This window comes from Pollicipes pollicipes, unplaced genomic scaffold (assembly GCF_011947565.3).
Source record: "Pollicipes pollicipes isolate AB1234 unplaced genomic scaffold, Ppol_2.1 Scaffold_5724;HRSCAF=6776_pilon_pilon_pilon, whole genome shotgun sequence".
In the NCBI taxonomy this organism is placed as follows: domain Eukaryota; kingdom Metazoa; phylum Arthropoda; class Thecostraca; order Pollicipedomorpha; family Pollicipedidae; genus Pollicipes; species Pollicipes pollicipes.
The window spans coordinates 50,589,244-50,599,276 of record NW_023596746.1 but is presented as its reverse complement, the minus strand read 5'-3'; positions in this window follow the sequence as shown (position 1 = coordinate 50,599,276).

Here is a 10,033-nt window from a genome sequence, read left to right as displayed (position 1 = left end):
AGAGTTTGATGGCGGCGGGTACGGCGCTCGAAGCGCACGCGTGATTTTCAGAAGACATGGTCTCGAGGAGGTCCGCATATTGGACGTCATCTCCCAAGACTGCCTGCCATTGGTTCGAATTCTGTCATATATTTAGCTGCCCTGGATATCGAGGCTCTCCATTGTTTTTTTTCGCGGTCGAGGAGAGCAAATCGAGCAGTAGATTAAGTTTAAACGTGAGGTCCGACAAGTTGCGAGGGTGCAAGAAGACTGCTGCTGTGATTGGGCTATCCCGTAGTCTAGGGTCGGTTTGTCTGCTTTCTTAGCAATAACAGTTATCCTGACATTAGTTGAAAGACATCGTTTAAATAAGCGTTTCGATTGTGCTCACGATATTGAAAAATGCTGTGATAAGGCAGGCACTCGGTGATAGGCCCATTCCTAATGGAGCTACAGGGCATGGACTATATAGCCATCTTATGTCATATGGTGTCGCGTTTCTTTGCTGGCGACAACTTTGCCAACAGGAATTAGGTCGGCGACAAAAAGTACACTTTTACCACTCCTGATCTCCTTTCCCAATGCACCTTCAAAGGGTCATGGGTTGGAACATCATACCCTTGGTGCGCGGAATTAAGCGCACAGTACTCATGCTATAGACTCATGCTGAGTATAAACTGTGCCTATCACAGTTCCAACTCAGCTTCTGCCTGCAGAGCCGGCGGCGGACGGCGTCACACGGCGCGCACCACGGAGGAGGCGCCTCCTCAGAGTCCTCCCGATGCTGTCCCAAATATCCCGATGACCCCATATATAAATATGAATGAGAAAGAGGGGGGGGGGGGGGCTGGACGGTTCTTCGCGGCAAATCAGGCATGAAGATGAAGCACAGATATTCATTTAAACTCAATGCTCATTTCCATCACAAGCAGCGGAGATGGCATCGCAACTTACACAAGATTCAGGAGGTGGTTTTGCTCACGGCGGCGAGATGAGGAGGCGCTAGCGAAACTCACCCAACCCTGTGCCCCGATGCCACATATGTGCTTCGACGTTCAACCGCGAAACCGCGACTAGCAAACGAACGCACGGTAAAGCTAGAAGTTCCCGCCACTGATAACTGAGCTTGAGACATTGAAGTAAGTGAACTGCTCTCGGTTGTAAATGTAAGGAATTCTATCAGTGCATCTCGATGCATGTCCTTTCAGCTAAAGCTAGTCTTGCGAATTTTAACCACTAACACTTTCCGAAGCCCAATAGTAGTACAGCAGAACAACCTATGTTCGTTCTGTAGGGAGGTCCGGAAAAACTAAAAACTGTTATGTTTGTAACCCGAATTTATTAGAGATTATGGGATGAAATTTCTCGACATTTATCAGGATATGGGTTGGGACAACTCAGCAACAAAGTAAAGATATTCGGTGACTGCAACAGTACAGTTATTGCCCATATTGTCACAAAAGCAAAATATGTTGTATACGATTCGAGACGTCGAGAGAATTGCCCGTACTTTAATTAATTTAAAACGCTGCTCAAGTGAGACATTAATACTGAAAAATACATGGCCAGAGAGTATGGAAAATGGATAGTTAAAGGAAAATTGAAATGCTTTATGTACATATCTTGATTCTAATACTGAATAATAGCCTGACATAGCTTCGATATGATTGTCAAAAGCATCTCCATTTCTTCTCCCAGCCTATACCGTGCCTTGCCTCCTCCACGTCCCCGTAGTCCTGCTGTCCGCCTCGGCCTCTTAAGCGTGCCGTCCGGTACTGCCGCGGCTGGCTGGCTGGTGCTCCGGCCCGAGTCGCTGCGCTCCCCACAGTGTGGCCCTATCGCTGCCGCTGATGCCTCGCGCCTATCAGGATGGCCCCCCACCCCCGCCCCCGACTTTGGTGCCACCTCTCTGCTGCCGTTGCTGCCGCCGCCGCCGCTCCCGCCTAGCTGTGTGCGGCCGCACTGGGTCACACGGCCGTGTCGGGCTCTGGTGAGATGTCTGTTTCGCAGAGTTGTGTGTCTATAGCTGAATGATGGATGTCACGATGTGATGGGTGTTCGTTTGCATATTATTTTGCATAGCTTGTGTCTTTCGCTGACGATACTATTAGATCTGCAGGGCAGATGATGGCACGGTTTTGCTGACGGTGTTAGGCTGGTAATTCATTTCTCGTGTGGTCGCATGAATTTCGGCTATTTATCTGACGTAAACATGTAAAATTAGAACATGAAAATGAGTAAAGCACATTGACAGAAAAAGAGATGCCCGCCGGCCTTGACTAGGTGCCTTGTGTGAGCCCAACACAGGCCGTATTCGATCGGATCATTGACAGAAAAAGAGATGCCCGCCGATCTTGGGCAGGTACCTTGTGTAGCCCAACACAGGCCGTATTGGATCGGATCATTGACAGAAAAGAGATGCCCGCCGGCCTTGACTAGGTACCTTGTGTGGGCCCAACACAGGCCGTCTTCGATCGGGATAGTTCGCACTACAGATAGGTAGCCGATGTATCATCCACCACGCCCCGCTACCATACGAGGTTTTGATATTTTTGAGGTATGGTGTATTTGGGGCATTTCATTATTTCATTTATGATCATATTTTGACCGCTGCCGGTGTCTCACACAACCAGGAGCATGCCTTTTATGTCGTTGGAGCGTGCCCTTTATGTCGTTTGTCGTTCCATTGCCCAATCGGAGCGCCTGGCTGGACGGCCCTCGTCACCGACGGGTGCCGTGGCGGCCGTCGGCAGGGCAACACAACACGGGCGCGCCGCCGACCACCCCGTCATCAGCCAGTCAGCCACGCCGCGTCGGCTTCTAGCCATGCCACCCGCGGCGACACCGCCGCCGCTGCCGCCGCTGCACCTGCTGCACCTGCTGCTGCTGCTGCTGCCGTCCGGCTCACGGGGCGCCGTGGAGCTGCACTCGGCGGCCGGGCAGCACCGGGCCGGACTGCTGCCGCTGACGCCGCTGGAGACGGTGCCGCTCGGACCGATGATGGCCACCCGCGCCCACTGCCTGGCGCTCTGTGCACGACGTGCGCCCGCCTGTGTCAGCTTCAACTACGGCCAGCTGTCGGCAGAGCTGCGCGGCTGCCAGCTGCTGGGAGCGGCGCTCTGCCGGTCCGGCGGCGGCTCGGCCGAGCTGAGCAGAGACGCCGGTGTCACCTACTTTGACTTCTACCCCGGCGTGGCCGTCGGCGTGGCGGAGGTGAGGGTGAACCCGGCGACCGGGCCAGGCGCCGCCGAACGTTTAGGGGGAGGGGGGTGATGCGTCCAGAGTGGCCGAGATTAAAAGGGCTGTGGTGGCCAGGGTACGTATAGCAGGAGTGGACCAGTTAAGGTGGAATGGGGTGGCCGTAGGAGGAGGCAGTGAAGTGGTCGAGGCAAGAAGACTTGATGTAGGCGGGCCGAAGTGCCTTGGGTCAGAGCAATGTGTGTAATCGGCATAACGATGAACGGAATGGCCGGAATAACAGAGAGCACGGGATTTACCCATGACTTTTCGGAGATGAAAGAGCTGAAATAAATTTTAAATAACACGAGTTGTAATAAAATGGACAACAAAAACAAAGCAACTTGAAAATAAGTGCATTATATGAGAACAGTGATATCATGAGATGGGGCAAACAATGCGCACATCCTGGATGCCTACGCGCACTCAAATCCACTGGATTAGGACAGTTGCATTTACGTTTACCCCTGGGCTACGGCAGCCGCAATCGCCAGATTTAATTCGATGCCGAATACAAAGATAATTCCGATAAGCAGAAGTCACACCCATCGTTTGTCGTCAAATCTACTGAGTGCTGGGAATGATAGCAGCGAATTCTGCCAGGGAAGCAGGCTTTGCACCATAATCTCCCACTTCTCCGTCACGGCTTGGGTTCCATGGGGCCAAGTCCTCCAGCACCGCAAATGTGAAGTGACGATTAAGTGCACGACGATGAAACAAAAACACTTTCGGGAGTTCGATTTCCTGATTATTTTGTTAGACCTCTTGATATGTCATGCGTACCGCCACTGTAGATCCACATCCGGTTACTGTCTACCAATGCTGGCCCGGAAGTGCTATTCTTTTATGGTAAGGCAGCTCCGTCATACGCCAGCGATGTCTGCAAACGTTGTCAGGCTTTTACGAGATAAAGCATGGATCTCGTACAAAATTCTGCGATGTGCGGCAAGCTTCTAAAGTAGAGCGTCCTCATGGTGCCAGGCATTCATAAGGTACCCGGTATAAGGCTGGATAATTAAGCTCTTTGGTAACATTCCACGAACGTCACGAACACACACTTGTTCAAACTCTCAGGTGCTTAAACCAAAACACGGGCGAGCCGAAAAGTTTTGATGATTTGTGGCGAGCATCAATAAAAGCATATGTGAGGCGGCGTTGTAAATCACGATGACATTATTACAACAACAATAGGACAACTATCTTAAAACGACATAACGTTAACAACGTTGCCAGGGCCGTGGGTTCGCATAATGAGTGGGGGAGGGGTCTGAACAGTGAAAAACGACAGCATACTCTCAAAATTCGCAGTAAGCAGATTTCTCCCAAAATTTAAACCGTTTTCTTCTTTAAGTCAGGCTGGGGCTCCAGTCCCCCTCCCCCCAAACAGAACAAGTAGGAAACTACACCCCTGAACGTTGTTCAAATTAAGTTCCGATGTGATGTTGATGATGAGTGTTCAACATAGGACGAATATTACTGGTGTGCAACAGCCCGTATATTTTGGAATTCGCACTGTATTTTACTGTTGATAAAATTTCCACAAAGTTGGCATTTGTCGTCCCATACTTCATTTGCCCGTGCCAGGCTATCATGTGTTTACCAAGTGGTCACTTTCCGCAGTTGTGAGTCTCCAAGGTGTTCATTACAACGGTCATGAACGCTACGTTTTGTTCTCATACTTGAAACGTCCTTGGCCCAGGTTACGAGATATCCGAAATCCTGCGTTCTTCCGTCTGCATGTTCCCCTCAGCCGATTGGCATTTGCGTGGCGAGCCTGACTCGCAGATGTGCACGCTGGAGTCTCAGGAGCTGATCAAATCAGCATGACCTTCAAGCCAGGACCACCAGTACACGCTGCCCTAAGGTCGTGCAACCCACACCATGGTGCGGAGGTATTTACCTGTTTCAGCACCTTGCCATTTATGAACGGGAGCCTCGTATGTCACTGTTCATCGGTTTAAGCTTTTGCGATTTTTTTTCGCCAGCGTGCTGTGTTGTTAAATCTAGGACGTCGATGGTAATAGGGGCAGACTTCCCTCAACGCTCCGGATTATCGTTTCACGGAAAAGAAGGGCTGTCTTACATGGCAGGGAATCGACTGCGCTTACACGGCAGGGGATCAGAACATGCACGCACCATCCTCGGCATTTGAGGTAAAAAGGTTGTTTTCTCACTAGGTATGAGGCGCACCCAACTTTAATCCCGTATGGTGGAGTCAGCAACGGGTCTAAAGTACATTCGGTTATATGGCGTTCACCTGGTTAGACCCCAACAAGTACCGAGGAATAGATTCGACACATTTTGTGCAGCGTATTCCCGAGTGGAAAATGAGTGTCGTGCAGCATATTTTTCAGTATTATGTTGCGAAGATATGCTGCAAAATGTTACCAGGGAAGAATGCGCAGAAATCTGACTTTGGGCTCAGTTTCAAAACGTCAAGTTTACTCAACATAATCAATGCCTAGTTGACAGTGACACTTAACAAGTATGTACTTCCTGGTGTACCGAAGGTTGATTATTGTCAAGATAAGAACTTCCCACTCGTAATGCCGAAATACCAGAAGCTCTGAGACATTTTTGCGCATGTCAAATTCTAACAAGTGTTTGGACGGTGGGTATGCTATTTTTCAAGACGGCAGCCCTGTTGACCCCCCGGTCACCAGCCTTGACCTACTCTGTCCTTTTAGTCTATTTCTTTAGATGATTGTGCAAGTTTAGCGCGACGTTCAGATAAAAGTTCATCTTGGAAATGTGCATGGAGCAGCTTTCAGTCATTCGTCTGTATGCACCAGCCCACGCCATTTTGAATAAAGGAATCTGTTTTGCGACTTGGACTTCCTCGAATGAACAATAAAGTAAGCTTCATTTTGTTGGTCGTAGCGGGACGCTTTGATAAGCTTTGATAAGTCTGCGAGTTTGCAGAATTTGCCTCCTTGTCCTGCACAGGAAAGGGATTTGAGCTTCGCTATGTAAATAGTCAACTGCAATATAATAATGCCGTTTTGTAGTGTTGCTGTCATTTTTTCAAAAGCATACAGACATGAAACAATGTTTCCTGATGTTTCAATGTAATGTGACGGAATTACAGAGCATGGCCGTGTTTCCGGGACGCGTTGTCAAAGAAAAAGTTGAATGATTCAGTTTCATAAGCTCGCTCAATTAAACTTACTGCTGCTGTTTGACTCTCTATGAAGAATAAATCAGGCTGGAATGAGAAAATGTTCGTCTGATCAAGGTGGAGTCGATTCCATTGATAAAGATGAGTTAGTGGTGGAGTTGTATCATTTGTATCGCCTGCAAAATTCGAAAATGACGGGTCTTACTGGATGCCGCGGTATGGCGGTAGTGGTTGGGAGCATTCGTCGGAAGCGTGTCGTCCTGAGGGTGTCAGCCAACTCGCCCCGTCTCGGCACCCGTGCCATATTTGTTTTCAGGCGTGCAATCACGGACGGTGCCTCGTAAAGGAACAACTCGTCCCCTCCGCAGCCTTATTAACTTCACGCTGGCACCGATCCGGCGGCAACTGACAGTCGGACACCTTATTACATTCATCGGACATCATTCACGCTGTTGTCAGCACAGCGGTACCTGACTCTCGGGCACCCTATTGCACTCATCAGACATGTTCTTCATAATGTTTAGCATATTCAAGCCATCCGTTTGGCAATCTGTCGGTGTTATCAACTTACTCATCACAAAAATGCTTTGAAATCTGCTTCGTTCAACATTTATACCTTGACCTACGCGACCTCTGATGATGACCTCATGTGACCCGGTGTAGCATGACTGACTCTGACCGTCAAACAGTCATTCGAGTCGATGGATAACTACAAAACAGCTCATAGCGAGGAGGCAAAGTGCGAGTTATTCCATCTGACAAAGATCGCAGTGCAAGTCTTCATGGGTGACGTCATGGCGTAGTTACCTGACTCAACATGAAGACATTTGCTTTGATACAGAAGTTGTCAAATTCACCACTTCCCACGGATCGAAAATTTAGTTTGCCTACCGCAGGGACTCAGAAGTTATTTTTGACACTCACGGGGCGTCACTTTACTCCACCCCACCTCAGGTGGACGCAGCTTAAGATAACTGCGTTATGTTGCCAGTTTCAGAACGACTGATGGAATCGACCGATTAAGGCTACCAAAAAGGAAGCAATTTGATTGGGTGCAATTGGTAACCATGCCCTGATATGCCTGTTTTTCGGTTGTCCTACGGTGTTGGCTGAAATTTCAGGCACGGCACAAAGGGACAGAAGCATTTATCGTTTTAATGGCCTTAGTTATCGACTGTGCTGAATATTTCAAAAATTTCCCTCCAGCTAAGACCAAGCAGTATATTAAGTTACGTCATTACAGACCAGACACTACGGCACATTAAAACAAATTACACTACACGCAAACATACTGCAGTAAATTATATATCAGTAAATTGCCCAGTGCATTAGCGAGGAACGTTATCCACATAGATAACACAATAGTGTTAGCCTCATTCTTCGGAGAGACCCAGAAGAATGGAAGCATAGTTGGGTTGATGTTTCGGCAACATGCCTTTATCGAAACAATAGCAGAAGAAACAAGGCATGTTGCTGAAATATCAACCCAACTATATCTCCTATTTCCTAGTTTTCTCCAAGAAACAAGACCAATACTACTGTCTTAAATATCAGTAAATGGTCAATAAATAACGCGCAATCTCGAACTTCAGTAAATTTCCTATACCCTCAGCTGTCACTTCGTCATCGATTCCCCTTTCCTCTCCTGCTCATTGCTTCCCCTCTCCTTTCCTCCTCATCGTTTCCCCTCTCAGAAGCACCCATGTCCAGGATGATATGTTTTAAGACCTTATGATACCCTGACAGTCTGGCTCCGCCGAGATGCCTGGTTCCGTCGGCCGGCTGCTGATGGTGATGTCTGGCTCCGTCGGCCGGCTGCTGATGGTGATGCCTGGCTCCGTCGGCCGGCTGCTGATGGTGATTCCTGGCTCCGTGGGCCGGCTGGTGCCACTGTCCACTGTACTGTCCTCGTCTGCCTCAGAAGGACTGCTGTCCCTGGACATGGCAGACGAGTCTGACCGCCGCCAGCAAAACTCACATTTAGCGAAACAGGTGCGATTGGAACTGTGCTGTTCATCCCGCCGCCGTTTGTTCCCCGGACTGCTGAAACTAAATGGACGTTCCTTCCGTAGTGTCCGGGCGTCACGTTCAGTCAAACTGCGAACTTTATCAAACATAAGGTACTGCGCGATGGTCTGTCACATAGCTACTCTCCCATAGCCAACAACAAAGCGATACAGAACATTCACTAATCGCCAAGCCAAGGAGCCGGCGCCCGACGCCTGGCCCTTCCTGAGGCGTAGAGAGTGGGTCAGAACGCATAATAGGTCATAACCTCGACATAATTAGGGCTCGCATTGGCCATCAGCGTCACTCGTCGCACCAAAGAGACTTTGCCACAGAGTCATTTCTGAATCGCATCGACGTAGATATGAGCAGCAAACTGTAATGGATTTGACGCGTGAGCAAGAACAACAGCACGAAACACCGCACAGTTGTTTGCGCCTTGTTATTGGCATATGCGTCATACGTCATATAAAGGTCTACATGCTCTAGTATATAAGCTAATTTACTGCTGTTATATTATAACTGTTGTCACCGGAGTTTATATGCTTTAAATCGACGCTGAAATGACGCTACATCTACCAAGTCCAAGACAGGAAAACTCGTGATGAGCTATACTGATTAGAGTCGGTGTCAAAATCAACGGTGACGAGTCAGAATCAACGGTGATGAGCTATGAGCCAGAGTCGGAATTGATGCCACATAAATGCAACAAATTTCAAGCCTACATTTGCTAATATCACTATATTACAAGCATTTCAATGTCCATGACACAAGCCTCTAGCGCCAGTGTAGCATTGCAATGAGGTACGCTGGTACGAATAGTTATCAGCGATAACTATTCGTATGCAAATCTGCGACTTTTCAACATCCTTTTCCGAACGTTTGTGCACCATGCAAGATCAGTGGAGGCTATTCCTTGGCTTTGCAGTGATTCATTAATCCGCGAAACCATGTGGCAATATCCCGCAATGTTGCAACAATTATCAAAGTTGATCATTGAAGGATTTTCAGTAATATTGAGGAGGTTTGCGACAACCGCAAGATCCTGCGGATGATCGTTTCATGAGAAGTGACTTACATCATGATTCATTATGATTTGATCTATCCAGTTTAATCGCAAGATTGTAGGTGCTGACGCGGGCTGTGGAGTTCCAAGCGAGCCGCAGTACCAGCTTGCCTTGACATCTGTACTGTGTGAACGCGACGTGCGTACGAATGCATCTCGCGGTCGTGAGGCGCGTCCCTTTGTCACAAAATACCACAAAGCAGTCGCCTCGAAATGTATTTTGCGTCATAATTGCATGCAAAACCACTTACGTTCTCATTTGTCCGTGTTCTAAAAGTGTTTCAGGCTTTCGCTTAATGTTACCAAGAGTCTGGAGGACTTTTGTTGCTATATATAAATGTGACAAAAAGCCAGAGGATTTAGGGGGAGCGACGACAACCTTCCGCCGGCTGACGAGGAGTCGGTGCCCCAGTGCGCATGCGCTGCAGCCAGCGCTGGCCCCACTCTGTGTGTGTGCGAGACTGACCAGCGCTGGTCTGGCTGTTCCAGATCAGCCACACAGCGCTGTGGAGCGAGTGCCAGACGACCGGCCGCTGCGCTGTGCCGCTCTGCCGTAAGTGCCCTGGTGCCGCGCGACGTTGGCGGCGCGCAGTTCGTGCTTTGGGGCGGTTATTACCGGAACACAG